The 16946-nt window shown below is 43.4% G+C and overlaps 1 long non-coding RNA gene across 1 annotated transcript in view; it reads right to left on the bottom strand.

Moving 5' to 3' along the window:
* Positions 1–1030: 1030 nt before the first annotated feature.
* LOC147583198 (uncharacterized) overlaps positions 1031–16946 on the bottom strand; it is a 32998-nt gene continuing 17082 nt past the window's right edge. Inside the window, exon 2 of the long non-coding RNA XR_015246174.1 lies at positions 1031–4367. This is a non-coding gene — a long non-coding RNA (uncharacterized LOC147583198). The remainder of the gene's footprint in view (positions 4368–16946) is intronic.

The following is a 16946-nucleotide window of genomic DNA, read 5'->3' as shown; positions in this document are numbered from 1 at the left end:
TTCAGCTGTTCTTAGCCTTAAATTCTAGGATCCTCTTGGGCTGGCTAGAAGGAAAGCCATGTGATGGGGCCTCCATGATTTCAAGGCTTGATGAATGTGCCTCAAATTGGCTTTGCTAACTGTCTTTTCAAATGGATCTCCTGATAGCTCTATGATTTTACCAGCAGTGATTTATTTTTTAATATTTTGCACTTCAAGCTCTGATAAATTCAGTATTCTTTCTAAGCACTTGTACAAATTAGATTGTAGTTAGAGGAGGCTAACATTTCTACATGTTCAATACGTCAAGGCCTCATAAGCAGGCATTGCAGCTGTCTGTTTGCTTTTCTAGTCCCCACTGAAGTCTGCTCTTCTCTAAAGCCTGCCTCGGCTGGAGTCACCCCGAGAAGATGTTTTCATTACCTTGTATCCACAAATAGCCATCAGCTTTGCTCTGTGGCCTCCAGCCACCCATTTGAAAGAGTGACCTTACATGCCCAGCGGCTACCTCCCAGGGCTTTAGCCTTCCAGTAGGAAAACTAACTGCCCCAGAAATGCTGTAGACTGGCTGAGACACAGCGATACTACCAGATTCCGATAAAGATATGAGTTTCGAGATGATGAGCTAGAGAAACAGAAAAGAGGGTAACACAGATAGTATACACTGGTGATGGGTCAGACCTGGGTTTGATTCTTGCCATATCATTTAGACTGCTTCTGAGCAGAAAGTAATAGAAAAACTACGTCAAACTAGTTTAACAGCAAAGGAAATTTAGTGGCTTATATTGGTCCAGAGGCAGAGCAGGCTTCTGAGTTGACTGGTCCAGGGGCTCAAGGACATCACTGGCTCTTCTCTCCGCTCTACTGTTTCAGCTTCATCCTCAGACTGATTCCCTAAGTTCCCTCAAGGATGCAAGACTGGCTGAGGATTGTAATTGGGCTTCCTCATGAGGGGCCAGCAAGGGAAGGAGAGGGAGAACTGTCTCTCACAACCAGTGAAAGAAAAGTCAGTCACTTAAATATGATTGGCAAGGAGAATGCCCTGCACTGATTGGCTACATTCTGGTTTATTTGAGCCAATCACTGTCCAAAAAGGCTAAGACTTCCAGAATTGGCTTAAACAAATTAGAGTCATTCATTGGAGTTAGGGGTGGAGCTGATGGCTGAAAACCCAAGGGGAGGAAGGAATGGCAGGTGGGGGCCAACCAGCATTGCTCATGATGCTGGCTCTGTCACGCTCATCCCCTTGACCTCCTCATTCAACCTCTCTGAGCCTCGCTTTCCTCATCTGTAAATTGAAGATTACCTTGATACCCACTTCCCTGGTTCTGATAGGGATTAGGAAAGAGATAAGAACAGTAAGGAGCTTTGCACTGTGCCTGGCATACCATAAGTGCCCGGTGAAAATTAAGAGGCAGATCGCCGGAAGTAGGTACCCGCGGTATTTAGACATTACATGCTTTCTTAGGCTTGTTTCCAATAGCTCTTCCCCCTTAGTGGATGCAAGTGAAATGGCCATAAATGGACAACAAAGACTGTTTAGAGAGACAATTTTATGCTGATTTATCCAGATATTATTTAGGTGGGGGGGGGCGGGGGGGGGGAACAAACCTCAAACCAGGCAGTTCTATTACATTCAAAGAGTATCTCTGGGTAGTGAGTTTAAGAATAATAGTAATAATGATAATAATAATAATAATAATATTAAAACAAGGAAAGTGAAAGGAAGAAAAAAATGAAAATGATGATAGAAGGGGAGTAGCTACAATTCATTAGGCACTGTTGGGTGTTATACTGGGCACTTTACAGGAGTTGTGAGCCGTTGGTGTTGGTTTTATTATATCTATTTGTACGTAAGAAACAGAAATTTATCTAAACTAAGGAGTTTGCCCGAATTCAATAGCCTTTAAGTGGCAAAACCTGGATGGGAACCCAAATTACTATGACTCCAAAGTTCATTTCATGTCTTCATTTCAAAACTACTTGCAAAGGAGGGTGCCCCCATTCATTCATTCACTCATTCATTCATTCCCTCACTCAGGCTCCTAGCAGCTGGCCCTGGAGCCCCTGCCAGGATTGGTGTTGGGGAAAAGAAAGGTGAATAGGACACAGCAGTGCCCTCAAGAACCAGACAGCGTCCACATCCTGGGATTCCTGGTTTTCCGAGGAGTTCCCAGGACAAGGTTGTATGGAGCAGGGTTTCGCACTCTTTCTCAGTCAAATGAGAACTATTGAATCACTAATGATGATGGAGGCACAGCGTGCTCCATAGCCTGCAAGACACAGGGGGCTGCCCTCTCCCCCCAGCTCCCTCTGCCATCTGCTCTCCTCGGTGAGACAGTTTGATCTTGAGCTATCTCAGGGCGAAGGAGGTCGGACCGTCAGAGGTCACCTTAACTCCCCATAACTCTGCTCCAAAGAAATAATTGTTTCAGAGGAAAATGGCTGTGACCAGTCAGATTCTTCTTTATTCAGAATCTAGACTAGATGAAGAGAATGGGTCTTGGGGATTTATATTGTTGACTCTGTTCAATTCACCCAACTGTGTTGAGATGGCCTGTGTGCTGGGGATATGCAAATCAGTGGGTATCACAGTGCCTCTGGCCTCTGGGGTCCACAAGCTAGCAGAGCAAACACAGGCACATAGAAAGGAATATGTATTAGAATAGAATTGTCTAGTATGCCTCTCAGTATGGCCAAACAAGTTGTTAAAATTTCAGCAACTAACTCCAGGCAGGTAAACACATGCTGTCCTCACTGCCCACCCACTTGCCCCACAGAATCCATCTTCTGTCTTTTCTGTCCTGAACCCACCTCAAGGACCTGCTTCCCACCCAGTGGCCCCAGCTTCCCCATGATCCCTAAACAGGGGCCTCCAAACCCCTGCCCCAGCACTGCAGTGGTCCTCTGTTTTGTTTGGTCTGCATCTGAACATAGCAGTTGCTAAATGTTTTGACGGTCATCTCTGAATAAAGGCACATACCATGTGCTTCCTGGAGTCCAGGGATGGGGAAGAAAAGTTGGGACCAGTGGAAGGGAGAACGCCCCCAAGAGCACACATGCGTGGAACATCTGTTGTGTACTCAGATCTCTGGACCGCACTTTGAGACATGCTCCCCAGAACTTCCCAAAGTCTTCCTGCTTTACCCGCATCGTGCAGTCATCCTGCTTTGTGTCCCAAGGCCGCTGCTTACTGCTAAAGTCAGCCAAAATGAGCAGACATGGGTCAGAAATATAGGGCTCCCACAAATTGAGGTCTGCTTCCTGGGAATCGGCTTCAGTGTCCTCTGAACTTTTACTTTGGTTTTTGTAGGAATAAAGGACTCAACAACCAGATGGCTGGATCTTTTTATCTGATGATTGGAACTCTACCCATTAGGATGCTTTTGGCTACCAGTAAAAGGAAAAAAAAAAAAATCAAACTCGCTGAAACAAATGGGAAAATTCAAAGGAAACACACTATGGATCCCAAGCATGGCTCTGTCTCAGTGTCTGAGCGATCCGGGTGACCTTGGTGTCTGTTTTCTGCCGTCCTCAGTTACCTTCAGCCTCAGGTAGGCCTCCTCCATTGTTGCAAGATGGTGGGCAGCAAGAAAAATCAGAAAAAGGTTGTATGTTCTGGTGTTTCTGTCCTCCAGAAAAAGGAAATCTTTCCCCACAGCCCTCCAGGTGGCTCAGCCTTCTACCTCACCATCAGAAATGGGTCACGCATTCACTCCTGGCCAATGGCCAATGGAGGAATCGCAGCCACCATTGCTGGCTTTTTCAACTGAGATTCCCAAATCCTTTGCCAGCAATCAGGAATGTCTGCTACTAGAACCTACGGGAAAGAGAAAAGTGGAATTGGAGAAGATGATGTTAGTGAGTAAAATGTGGAACATGGGAGTGTGTCACTAGAAATCAGAAGTTAAAAGACAAAGGATTTTGGAGTAAAGAAACTTGGTTTGGAATGCTAGCATCACTTACGTCATTGTTTTCATTGCTAGTTACTATGTGACAATCACCCCCTAAACTTGGTGGATTAAAACAAGTACCATTTATTTTTGCTCGCTGATCAGCAGATCAGCTTGGTGGTTCTGCTAATCTGGGCCAGGCTCAGCTCATCTGGACCCTTTCAAGCATCTTCAGGAGGCTGGCTGGTATGGGATGGTCTCTGCTGGGGCAGCTCATCTCTGTTTCATGTGGCCCCTCATCCTCCAGCAGGCTGGGCTGGGCTGGGCTGGGCTGCTGTGTGCCGACCGTGTGCCCGACTTCCAGGAGAAAGAGTGGAAGTGTGGTGGGGTCTGGGCTCAGAACCGGGACGCTATCAGCAAAGAATCATTCTCTTGGCCAGAAGCAAGCCATGAAACCAGTCAAAAGCTGCAAAGTCACATTGCAGAGTGTGGATCCTGGAAAGAGTGAAGAACGGTAATCACTTTGGCAATCAATCTACCACCATGACCTTTGTAAGACATTTCTTTTCCCTGCACCACCATTTCATCACCTCTAAAATGACAGTAATAATAGTATCGACCTCAAAGTCTTACTTGAGGACTAAGTGAGAAAATGCATGTAAAGTGCTTAACACAGTGGTGGGCACATAGTAAGCATTAAATAAGTACTAGCTTTTATTACGCTTGTAACTAGTCTTATTATTATTATTACAGTTGTTTTAATGATTATTATGATTTGGAGTATCTGTGTGCTGGGTTATGACTCCCCCTAGGATACAAACCTAGTGAACTAGCTTCCAAAAAGCCCAGACTTTATGGAAATCCTAGCCGGCTCCCCAGAAGCCTGCTATCAAAGGAGGGTGATTTCTGAAAGCTCCCCATCTGCCTTCCTCCCGCTTGCTGCTTGTCGAGCGCTGTTCTCTCTGGGTTTTTGCTGTGCTGGCTGCTTGGAGCTCCCTGAGCTCTATGCCTCACTTGGAACCCTCCAAGGAATGGTGGTTAGCTGCTATTTCAACAGAAACCATAGTTTTGGCCAGCCTGCCTCCTGGAGAAAGTGAAGCCTGGAGCAGGCTTCACTCCCGGGACAGCAGATTTTCTGCTCTGTTCCGCTGTTCTGTCTGTGCCCAGTGCCAAACTCTCTAGAGGCGATAACGTGGTTCACGGTGCCCAGAGTGGGCTGTGAGTGAAGGAAGGAGAAACCTCCCAGCCTCATCTCACATTTACTCCAACCCAAGCCTCCAAGAATTAAAACCAGTTGGCCATCTCTTGGAAAAGAGAATTTGTCTCTTAAATCTTCAAAGGAGAAAAGTTTTTTGTTTTATGTTTTTAGAGGTTTTTTTGTTTGTTTGCTTTTTATAGTTGTTTTGTTCATGAGGAAAAAAACCCAAAAAACCCCAGTGACGGTCCTGGCGTCTATACCCCATGCAGATTCTGAAAGCACCAAGGAGGAAAGGCACAGAGCTCGTTCCACTAGGCAGCCTGCTAATTTCATTTGCCACCACGGTTTTCCCATCTGCTAAGGGACCAGCCCAGACAATTTTCCATGTATAATTCACAGTCCTTTGTAATTGAAGCTCAAACAGAATCAACAGCTTGATCAAAACGCCATGGCGAGGATTCAAAGGGTGGCACTCCCATTTTCTGTCCTTGCTCCAAGCAAAGCCAGTGCTGGCCCTTCCATGCGTGCACTTTCTCTCTGTCTTGCTCTCTGTGTCTCTGCTTCTCTCTCCCTACCTTGTTCCACAGCCTGCCCGGTTTCTCCCTATCCTTCCCCTTTACGGGGCACTCCATTTCTACCTCACAAATGCACTGCCTCTGCGACCATTGTCAGAGCTCCACCAGCTAATTGTGGCCCCCACCCCCATGTCATCTGGCCATGGCCAAGATGGATGGATGCTCAATCTGCATTATTTATGTTTCTCCTTTGTGTCGGTGATGTGCTTTTGCATACCATATGTAAACTTCTGCTGACACTGGGAATTCATTTGGTTGGAGGTGCTCAAAAAGAGGGGCAGGAGGCGACCTGGTTTGTGTAAATTCACAAGCTATCCGACAGCCTTTGCTTTGTCTCCCTGAGAATTGGAAGATGGCTTCTCGTGAGAGTTCTTTGAATTACACTTGACAGTCAGGTGAGCTCTTTTGCTTAAAGAGCTTTGGCTCCGTCTGGGCTATAGGTCTTCTGCCTTCAAATGGGCAGGGCAAGGGACCAAGGCCCATCTGAAAGTTCAAATGCAAGCCTGTCCCTGCATTGCAACTCCAGCCAGAGATTATCAGAGCGAGGAGGCCTTAGAGCATCTGATTTAATCTCGTCATTTTGTAGAGACAGAAACTGAGCCTCAGAAACATGAAATGGCTCGCCAAGGGACTAGTCTTGGTATGTCATGATATTCGGTCCTTAAATTCCTTCCAATAAGACAACATTGGTAAAAGGGGGCAGGCACCCTTCTAAGCACTTTACACATTGTCTCATTTAATCCCCATGAAAGACTCATACACCAGGACTTGTTTCTATCATTCTCACTTCATAGCTGAGGAAACGGAGGCACAGAGAGGTTAAGTAACTTGTCCAAGATCACACAGTACTAAGCAGCGGACCTAGGACTCAAACCCAGTTAGCCTGGCTCACGAGTCCCTGAAATGCCCACTGTCCTAAAGCCTCTTTGAGCTACCTCGATGATTACAGAAGACTGCCCAAGCTCCACACTTTGCAACATAAGGCCTGATCTGGTCCTGCCCCTCCTGACCTTCTCAGCTTCATTTCTGCTACTCCTCGGCATGTAGCCCCGTATTGGGAAAAGCAGTCTTATGCGTGTTGTTTTTTTGTGACTTAAAATAACACATACTGCAGTGTTACCATAGTAAGAAGCGATAGTGATTTCACTAAGGAAACTCCAAGGAGATAGTCCTTAAGTAGTACATATGATATATATTTCATATGCAAAATTCTGATGCACTTATACATCATGTCATGGGATGGATTCAGAAGCCGTAAGTGATAACTCTGAGTTCTGTATGCCAGTTGTTTCCAAATGTCAGTTCGTAACAAAGCTTTCGTGGACCCAGAAAAATAAGGGCAAGAATGTAATGTGTGTGTAAAATGTGTGTGCGTGTGATTATCAATTTGTAAATGTCCTTTCTTGGGAAGCAATGTCACTTATTCAAAGACTGTAGGCTCTTGTTCTTAAAATTATCAAAGGCAAGAGGAAAGGGCAAGAAATGTTCTTTTGTAAAATAACAGTGTGTGTCATATCAGGAAAATCTTGGGATGTTGTATTTCAAATTTCTTCATTTTTTGATATCTTATTAGATTCTCGGTTTATTTATTTTACTTACTTAACTCATTCAAAAACTTAAGCAACTTCTAGGTCGCCTCACCGAGATGATCCATGCCCTAAACTTTTCAATCCAAAGTATCTTCTCAGAGCTAGTGGGGCTCAACCCTATTCAAAGTACAGAGCAGGGGTGCCTGGGTGGCTCAGTCAGCGTCTGACTTTTGATTTCGGCTCAGGTCATGATCTCATGGTCCATGGGTTGAAGCCGTGAGTGGGGTTCTGTGCTAACAGTGCAGAGCCTGCTTGGGATTCTGTCTCTCCCTCTTTCTCTGCCTCTCTCTCCTCTCCCTCTCTCAAAAACAAATAAATTTTAATAATAACAAAAAATGGAAGTACAGAGCACACCTCTGTCTCTTGGTGGCCTTTTCTTCAGAGCCCTGCCTCCATTCAGGCTCTCATGCTCTGATACAGCCCATGATGGGCCCGTTCTGACATGGCCTTTCAGCAAGTGGCCTGTGGCCGAAATTACCCTCTGCTTTTCCACTCTTCTGGCCCTGGGCCTCACCTCCTAGTGGGAGACAAGGTATAGGCAGCTGGGAGATTTCACTGCAATACATTTTTGCGGGCTTTGGCATTCTAACACAGGATGCTTATTGCTCCAAAGGGTAATTTCCTCTCGTGGAATTTTAGGCAGTGAAGCCAACTGTGGCAAAAAGTTCCAAGCAACACTGGAGAGCTAGTCTTGAGCACTTCAAATTAAAACCCTCAGGGGGCCCTCCTGAATGGCTGTCCTTGATCCAACCCGGCTGCTAGAAACAACAGAACAGTAGCCTACTGATGCGCCAGGAGACAGCCCTTAGACATCGGAATCATTCAAATGCTTTTGGAGGAAATGGGTGGAAGAACTAATGATCGTGTACTGGTCTAACCACAGATTTCCTGTCTCCCTTTCTCTCTCTCACCCCCTGTAGACCTCCATCTCCCCTTCCACTCTTCATTCTCTGTCTTCGCTTACTACAGAACATTTTACCCAAATAGATGAAAAATGTGTGTAGTTTGCATATCCACACATTGATACTCTCTGTAGGTTCTATGATCTCTTGTGCAGTTTGGGAATGAATTTTGAAAGTCTTACAAAGAAGAACTAGCAGGAGCGCCTGGGTGGCTCAATCGGTTAAGGATCTGACTTCGGCTCAGGTCATGATCTCACAGTTTGTGAGTTCAAGCCCCGCGTCAGGCCCTGTGCTAACAGCTCAGAGCCTGGAGCCTGCTTTGGATTCTGTGTCTTCCACTCTCTCTGTCCCTCCCCTGCTCATACTCTCTCTCTCTCAAAAATAAATAAACATTAAAATTTAAAAACAAAAAAACAAGAACTAGCAGATCAAGACTCTCAACTAAGAACACAACAAACCTTATTAAAATAGTAATCTTCAAATTTTCTCTTGAAAACTTAGAGAATGGCCGCTAGAGGCCCAAAGAGGAGAAAGTATGTGTGGAGGAAGGGATACGTAGGAAAGAACCAAAGAATATGGCTTATGGAACCCATAGAGTATCTATCAAGTTATGGTTCAGGAAATGTTTTTGCTTTTCTTATAGCATTCAGTGATGTGACCTGAGAGAATTAATGCTTGTGTTGGGAGATGTAGGATGTGACATGTCTGAAACTCAAGCTGTTGAGGAGATTCTAGTAGACAGGCCCATGCTCACCCCAGATATGTTTTCTGTACCACTCCATCCCACTGCAGGACCCTTCTGTGGACTTTGGGATGGCAATCCCACCATTCATTATATTACTAAAGGTCTCCTTCTGCTTCATTACTTCTCAGGCTTGAAGTAGACTGAAGGATGCTACCTCCATCCCACTTCTGTAGTTGATCAGGAGGCCTTACTAGGCAACCACAGCTGCCTTCCTCCATCACTCTTTCCATGGTCCCCTTACTCTCTGCCAGCAACTCAGCTGAATAGGTTTTTTTTTATCTATGGGATGACCAAACTTTCAATCAAATGATCTTAGTGCTTCTTGGCCTTGCCTTTAATGGCTTGCCTCAGCTTCCCATTACCATGGATCATCTAGTTAAATCCTATCTGACATCATCATCTTCATTTGGTATGAAGATGTTCGTTTACCCATCCCTGTAGCTTGGGTAGAAAGGCAGATACAGATTGAAATGTAAAACCTTAAGAACGGTACCCAGCTGAAGTATTGTTGGCTAAAATAAAATATTGTTGCCAAAAAGTTTAACTTAAATCTGACCAGCCTTCTAGATTTAACTAATGATTTATAGAAAATTTAAGGGAAAGGGACCTGATATCTTTAATAAGTTGAAGAGAGATAGAAGTTGAGATTTAAAGACTAAAAGGAGACACATCAAACTATTGCCATGTACGGACCTTATTTGAATTCTGATGAAAAAAAATCCTCGTCCATCTCATTAAGAGGTGAATATTCAGTAACTTTTACTTTTTGTGTTTGATCATTTAAATCAAAGTTTATCATAATAGATTGTTATTTGTTAAATATCAATGGTAGAATTTTTTTAAAAATATGGTATTATAGGCAGAATGAATAAAAATATTCATTTCAAATCACATACATATTTTTGTTACAAAAAAGTAAAATGAAGTGTTCAGTAACAAGACTTTTAAACATAAAAATACATTCTATTAGGATAAAGTTATGGAGGGTAAGCAGAAAATAAATGAATTATGAAAATTTATGAAAACGAAGAAATATAAAATTTCAAGAGTTTCTGTCCGTATTTTTTTAAAAAAAATAGTAAGATGGGTATTCAATTGCTATGGTTCTTAGATTCTGTGGATACATTTAAAAGGATAATAGAGGAGAAAGCAGGAAAAAACCACTCTGACCTCAGCCGCAGCAATTTCTTACTTGACACATCCCCAAAGGCAAGAGAATTAAAAGCTAAAATGAACTATTGGGACCTCATGAAGATAAAAAGCTTCTGCACTGCAAAGGAAACAATCAAGACAACTAAAAGGCAACCAACGGAATGGGAAAAGATATTTGCAAATGACATATCAGACAAAGGGCTAGTATCCAAAATCTATAAGGAGCTCACCAAACTCCACACCCGAAAAACAAATAACCCAGTGAAGAAATGGGCAGAAAACACGAATAGACACTTCTGTGAAGAAGACATCTGGATGGCCAACAGGCACATGAAAAGATGCTCAACGTCGCTCCTCATCAGGGAAATACAAATCAAAACCACACCCAGATACCACCTCACGCCAGTCAGAGTGGCCAAAATGAACAAATCAGGAGACTATAGATGCTGGAGGGGATGTGGAGAAACGGGAACCCTCTTGCACTGTTGGTGGGAATGCAAACTGGTGCAGCCACTCTGGAAAACAGTGTGGAGGTTCCTCAAAAAATTAAAAATAGATCTACCCTACGACCCAGCAATAGCACTACTAGGAATTTACCCAAGGGATACAGGAGTGCTGATGCATAGGGGCACTTGTACCCCAATGTTTATAGCAGCACTTTCAACAATAGCCAAATTATGGAAAGAGCCTAAATGTCCATCAACTGATGAATGGATAAAGAAACTGTGGTTTATATACACAATGGAAAACTATGTGGCAATGAGAAAGAATGAAATATGGCCTTTTGTAGCAACGTGGATGGAACTGGAGAGTGTTATGCTAAGTGAAATAAGCCATACAGAGAAAGACAGATACCATATGTTTTCACTACTATGTGGATCCTGAGAAACTTAACAGAAGACCATGGGGGAGGGGAAGAAAAAAAAAAGGTGAGAGAGGGAGGGAGCCAAAATATAAGAGACTCTTAAAAACTGAGAACAAACTGAGGGTTGATGGGGGGTGGGAGAGAGGGGAGGGTGGTGGGAGAGAGGGGAGGGCACCTGTTGGGATGAGCACTGGGTGTTGTATGGAAACCAATTTGACAATAAATTTCATATTACAAAAATAAATAAAATAAAAGGATAATGTAACAATAACAGTTTTATTTTTTAATGTCAGTATTTTTTAAAAAATTTTTAATATTCATTTTTGAGAGAGAGAGAGAGACAGAGTGCGAGTGGGGGAGGGGCAGAGAGAGGGAGACACAGAATCTGAAGCAGGTTCCAGGCTCTGAGCTGTCAGCACAGAGTTCGATGCAAGGCTCGAACTCACTAACCATGAGATCATGACCTGAGCCAAATTCGGACACTCAACCAACTGAGCCACTCAGGCGCCCCTTTAATGTCAGTATTTAAAACATTCTCTGGGCTGATGGCTCAGAGCCTGGAGCCTGTTTCCGATTCTGTGTCTCCCTCTCTCTCTGCCCCTCGCCCATTCATGCTCTCTCTCTCTCTGTCCCAAAAATAAATAAACGTTGAAAAAAAAAATTTTTAAAACATGCCAGAAACTATGTCCTTTGTAACTGTTACAATTTAGATGCCAACCTAACAGAATGACAAGTATACATATGTTTCAAAATTCTTTTAGGGCAGACACAAGCAAAAGAGTTTGAAAAGCCCTGTTAAATCCAGCACCCCTCAATGTTTTTGTTTTTTTGTTTTTTGGTTTTTTTGAACCAAACGTCCTTTTCTTGCATAATACTTATCCACAGTTCACAATGTATTTCAGGAAACCACACTATGGGAATCCTCCAACGGCCTTTCCCTGAGGCAACTGCTGTAGCAGAGGTGTGCTTCTCATTCTCATTTATTCCCTCATTCACTTAATAAGTGTTAGCTGAGGGGCTCCTGGGTGGCTCAGTTGTTTAAGCGTTCGACTTCAGCTCAGGTCATGATCTTGCAGTTTGTGAGTTCGAGCCCCGTGTCGGGCTCTGTGCTGGCAGCTCAGAGCCTGGAGCCTGCTTCGGATTCTGTGTCTCCCTCTCTCTCTGCCTCTTCACTATTTGCGCTCTCTCTCTCTCTCTCTCTCTGTCTCTCTCTCAAACATAAATAAATGTTTTTAAAAAAATGTTAGCTGAGCAGGTACTCGGTTCAAAACCTTGGGCCAGGCCCTCGGGACATAACCCCTGGAATCACATTCAGTGTTAACCTCTTTATTTAAATTCTTTTGTTACACAGCCTAACACTGACCAAATCACTCCGCTCCAGCCTGACTCTGATGGATGAAAATAGGCGCATGCAGTGTCCTCTGGAAAACTGAAAGGATCGTGGGATGGTCTAGCACAATCATCGTATGTACACACACACAAAAGGGTATTTCGTTCAGAAAGCAGACCGTTGCTCCAAAAATTGAATTTTACTCTTAATTAAAACGGCTTCTTCGTTCTTTTGAAGGACCTCTGAGAAGGTGAATTAAAAGCCAGTTCATAAGGAGGTCCATGTCAGAAAAGATTTCCTTATTACGGGTGAGGAAAACACACACACACACACACACACACACACTCAAGTAAGACAGGCTATGAGTAATATCAGTATTCCAGACCTGTCACTCTGTGCCCCAGACTTTGCAAATGCTCCAAAGATTATGTGTACATGGAGTTCTGATCTGCAGATGATTTACCTGCAGCAGTCTGACCAGCTCTGTTGAACAGAGTCAGCTATATTTTTGGGGGCTTAGAAGATGACATTAATATTGCCCATATCTATCATGGAGAGGAGACACAGAGTTGCAAGCTGCAGTTCTTGGATGTGCGGGTTCAGTCGTGTGTGTGTGCTGTTTTCTGATGTACGTGTTAAGCCCGCCAAGCTTCTGGTAAAGAAATTTCTTACTCTATGTTATGTATTTATATCCACCTGCCTTCCTTCATCTGCAAACACTCATTTACACATTCTTGCACACTTCAGTGTGATTCTTGCACGCAACTATTCCTTCTTTGTTTGCTCAAAGAAAAATTCCTGTTTGACAGGGACACCAGGGACGAAAACTCTCCATTCCTTCCTGACAACACATGAGGCCAAACTCCTCTGGGGGTAGGTTGGGGAGATGCGGTCTGCAATCTAGGTTTTTGTTTGTTTGTGTTTTGTTTTGTTGTTGGCAATCAGAGAGCAGCCCCCTGCCCCTTTGCATTGATTACTTAAAGCACCAAAAAGAGATCTGGCCCACTGTTCTCTGAAGCTGACTCCAGGCATTGTAAAACCTGAGGATTTCTGCTTGTCATCTTTATTTGCTCACTCATTTGACAAATTTATTGACCACCTATAATATGCAAAGCCCTGGGCCAGGCAGTAGGCAGAATTATCTATATTTCACAGATTCTGAGACATGCATTTTTCAACATCTTATTGGCTCTGAATTTGGGCTGTTTCCATGGCAATGCTTTTTTTTTTCTTTCTTTCTCAGCGGCACCCAAAACAATTCCATGTCCTACCACCAATGGCCTCTTAGATTTGATGGGTTACTACATTGTCCATGACTTCTCTGCTTTCACCCAAAGGAGGAATGTGCAAAATAAGGGAAGGTAAAACTTTCCACTTATCATCAGCTCTTGCAGCAAAAAAATAAAGCTCTTGGAGCTTGCGTGATTTGAAGATGATCTGTGTGTTTCATTTACTCACGCTCTCCCTGGCCTTAGAAACAGATCATAACTGAACGTGGATTATGTGTTGTTATTCTGTAGTTCTTAAATTCGCAAATGACTTTTTTATTGCTGTAGAGTGAGTGTGTATGTCTGTGTCTGTGCAATGCTTTCTACCAAGAAACTTATTTGGAAATTGATTTTTGATCCATTGTTGAAGCTGTAATTTGAGGAGACTGTTTCTTAGGATATATCTATAATATGTCAGTAGAAACTGGTTAGAATTATTTTTAACAGAGCAAAAGAAAGGTGTTTTTGTTACCTTTATTCGTTCAAACATTTATCGAGTCCCTATGATGGGTCCAACGCCACAGAGCACTGTTAGGGGACAGAAACTAATGGGAAATTATTTTTGCCTTCATAGGACTTACAGTCTAAACGAAGAGGAAAACCTGTAAGCCACAAATGGTCACATAAAGGAGGATAAAATGAGTCAAGGATGACTCATGAGACCAAAGGATGCTTACATGAGATCTGTGTCACTCCACAGCATTACACTGACTTTTTTGGGGTAATATTTATTCATTTACTTACTTATTCATTTATTTATTGAGAGAGAGAGAGAGAGAGAGAATGAGTGGGGGGTGGTACAGAGAGGGAAGGAGAGAGAGAATCCCAAGCAGGCCCCGCTATCAGCGCAGAGTCCCATGTGGGCCTCAAACTCCTGACCATGAGTTCATGACCCGAGCTGGAATCAAGAGTCTGATGCTCGACCAACTGAACCACCCCGGTGCCCCCTCACTTTTAAATATAACAAAACAAAGGCTGTTCCATTTCCTCTGAAACATGGCCGCATCAGAGAAAAAGATCCCAGGGGGCGCTCAGAACAATATCCCAAAGCAGGCCTTTCACGGTTGATAGAGAGACAGCTTCCATCCACTGCGGGATCGCAAGGATTACTTATTTGGGAAACTTCACAGTCAGCCAAGTTTTTTGTGCCTCCTAGAACTGCTGTCATTGCTTTCTATCCAATGATAGGTCTTATCAGTAATGAGTTGCACCCCTCTTCTTATCCCTGCTGGGCTTCTCCCTGATTCTCCCCATGCTCTCACCTGCTTTCAAAATCCTTCACCTGCAACCTCCTTATATAACACTTTCTTCCCATTTTATTGAACTGCAAGCTCTTCCAGGCAGGAACTGAGCCTGTGTGGCACCGAGTAGACCCCAAACATAAATGTTGCTGTATCAAGGAAGAAAGAAAAGAAAAAAGAAGGGAAGACAGCCTTTCATCTTGAATATGTGAGTTTAATAACCTGAGGGGAATTTGGGACCAGCCACAAGAGGGAAATGGTACCTTGGGATGCCAGGCTGGGTTTCCCCTCCTGGAAGTAGCTGGGGGCAGTGAAGGACGACCTAATCTTTTGCCCCAGCACCTGTGACAGGTGATTTTCACATGAATGACAAATCGGTGGGGTCCTAGTCAACTTAGATGGAATCCCCAGAGTCAACTTACGCGTCACCTTTCTCTCCCACCTGGTGTACAAGTGATGAAAGAAGTTATTGAAAAGATAAGATTGAGTCCACTCTCATTTATGGGGGTGGGGGGAAGCAAGTCACTTGCAAATTTTGCTATTTTATTTTTAAAGTAATGAATTTCCCAACACCACTGGCAGCCCCTTACCTGACACACTTCCCACCGGGTCTTACCTGCCACTCCCTGTCCCCCACCCCAGAGTCAGACCCGGAAGTCAAAACCCAAAGCAGCAGGAACTCTATCCTTGCCTAGTACCCTAAATGGCATCCAGTTTTCTGCTTTTAACTCATGAAATACCGATAAACCCATCAGCAAAAGTTTATAGGTTTATTGGTATTATTTGTTTAAAAAGAAGATCACCCATTATCAATTTAAAAAGAAGACCACACTCTTGAAAAAGAAAACCAAATCAGGAGGCATCACAATCCCAGACTTCAAGCTATACTACAAAGCTGTAACCATCAAAACAGTATGGTACTGGCACAAAAACAGACACTCAGATCAATGGAACAGAATAGAGAGCCCAGAAATGGACCCACAAATGTATGGACAACTAATCTTTGACAAAGCAGGAAAGAATAGCCAATGGAATAAAGACAGTCTCTTCAGCAAGTGGTGCTGGGAAAATGGGACAGCGACATGCAGAAGAATGAACCTGGACCACTTTCTTACACCATGCACAAAAATAAACTCAAAATGGATGAAAGACCTAAATATAAGACGGGAAGCCATCAAAATCCTCGAGGAGAAAGCGGGCAAAAACCTCTTTGATCTTGGCCACAGCAACTTTTTACTCAACACGTCTCCGAAGGCAAGGGAAACAAAAGCAAAAAGGAACTACTGGGACCTCATCAAAATAAAAAGCTTCTGCAGAGCAAAGGAAACAATCAGCAAAACTAAAAGGCAACTGACACAATGGTAGAAAATATTTGCAAATGACATATCAGATAAAGGGTTAGTGTCCAAAATCTATAAAGAACTTATCAAACTCAAATAACAAATAAATCCAGTGAAGAAATGGGCAAAAGACATGAATAGACACTTCTCCAAAGAAGACATCCAGATGGCCTACCATCACATGAAAAAATGCTCAACAACACTCCTCATCAGGGAAATACAAATCAAAATCATAATGAGATACCATCTTACACCTGTAAGAATGGCTAACATTAACAACTCAGGCAACAACAGATGTTGGCAAGGATGTGGAGAAAAAGGATCTCTTTTGCATTGTTGGTGGGAACGCAAGCTGGTGCAGCCACTCTGGAAAACAGTATGGAGGTTCCTCAAAAAACTAAAAATAGCACTACCCTACGACCCAGCAATTGCACTACTCGAAGAGACACATGCACCCCCATGTTTATAGCAGCACTATTGACAATAGCCAAAGGATGAAAAGAGCCCAAATGTCCATCAATGGATGAATGGATAAAGAAGATGTGGTATATATATATGATGGAGTATTACTTGGCAAACAAAAATAATGAAACCTTGCCATTTGCAACTATGTGGATGGAACTGGAGGGTATTATGCTAAGTGAAACGAGTCAGTCAGAGAAAGACAAAAATCATATGACGTCACTCATATGAGGACGTTAAGAGACAAAACAGATGAACATAAGGGAAGGGAAACAAAAATAATATAAAAACAGGGAGGGGGACAAAACATAAGAGACTCATAAATATGGAGAACAAACTGAGGGTTGCTGGAGGGGTTGTGGGGGGGGGGATGGGCTAAATGGGTAAGGGGCACTAAGGAATCTACT

Source organism: Puma concolor, chromosome A2 (genome assembly GCF_028749965.1).
Source record: "Puma concolor isolate L17-30 chromosome A2, mPumCon1.1.hap2, whole genome shotgun sequence".
NCBI classification, from domain to species: Eukaryota; Metazoa; Chordata; class Mammalia; order Carnivora; family Felidae; genus Puma; species Puma concolor.
Note: the sequence above shows the minus strand (reverse complement) of the source record. Positions and strands in the feature narration are given on the sequence as shown.